This window comes from Peromyscus eremicus, chromosome X (assembly GCF_949786415.1).
Source record: "Peromyscus eremicus chromosome X, PerEre_H2_v1, whole genome shotgun sequence".
NCBI classification, from domain to species: Eukaryota; Metazoa; Chordata; class Mammalia; order Rodentia; family Cricetidae; genus Peromyscus; species Peromyscus eremicus.
In genome coordinates, this window is record NC_081439.1 from 7,143,028 (window position 1) to 7,144,093 (window position 1,066).

The 1,066-nt window shown below is 42.8% G+C and overlaps 1 non-coding gene across 1 annotated transcript; it reads left to right on the forward strand.

The window, feature by feature from the left end:
* The first annotated feature begins 399 nt into the window (after positions 1-399).
* On the forward strand, positions 400-471 carry Trnaq-uug (transfer RNA glutamine (anticodon UUG)). Its single transcript has one exon. It is a non-coding gene; the product is annotated as a tRNA-Gln (tRNA).
* The last annotated feature ends 595 nt before the right edge of the window (positions 472-1,066 follow it).

Sequence of the window (1,066 nt, forward strand, 5' to 3'; positions counted from 1 at the left end):
TGAAATGAAAGAAAGTAAACTGATATCCTAATTCCACATTTAGATGCATTTCTCCTTGTCTAGAATGGGGATGTGTGTGCAAAGGGGCTGGAAAAATTACAGAAGACAGGCAACTTAGTCACTGACAGATACACTTCATTCTAAATCTAGTGCTTTGTGATTTCTCATATACCTTGGTCAGCAAAGCCATCAAGAGGGGAGGTGGTTTTTCTCTTTTTTCTATTTTACTTTATTTTTCAGATCTGGTTATTAAAGTTGAGTGACAGTGTAGACTATAAACCTAAAGGTCAGGAAATGTAATCAAATTCCATCTGCAACCATGAGTTAAGCATATAAATTGGCCTTTCTGAAACTAGAGTTTTCCATAAAAGGATGATAAGAGACACTTCTGTCTGGCAAGGTCTCATGGTGTAACGGTTAGCACTCTGGACTTTGAATCCGGCAATCCGAGTTCGAGTCTCGGTGAGACCTTGTTAGTGGCCTTTCCAGGCGGGTTTGGTGGGAGTGTGTTTTAGTTTGTTTAAATCATTGAAGAGAACCTTTTCAAAAGGATTTATTTGTTTGTTTTATTTTATATATGTGTATGTCTGTGTGTGTGCGCGTGCGTTTGTCAGTGAAAGTGGATGCATGTGTGTTCACAGTGGCCAGCAGGAGGCGCTCGATCCTCTGAAGCTGGAGTGCTGAGAGTTGAACTCTGGTTTATGAAAGAGCAGTACTTGCTCTTAACTGCTGAGCCATCTCTCCAGCCCCAAGAGCTTTGGGCTATATGTGGTTTCGGGGGCGGGGCGGGGCGGAGAAGGTATGTGCACGAGTGAATTTTGCTTGCAGAGGCCAGAGGTGTGGGATCCCCCTGGAGTTACGGGTGACCTTGAGAAACCTGATGTGGGTGCTGGAAATCAAACTCAGGTCATCTGGAAGAGCAATACAGGCTCTTCATTGAGCCATCTCTCCGGCCCTGTTTTTAAACATTTTTAATTTGACCTGTTAGGGATTTTGTTGTTGGGTTGATTTATAAATATTTTCTTCCCTCCCATAGGTTACCTTTTTATTGGACTTGCTACGTAGC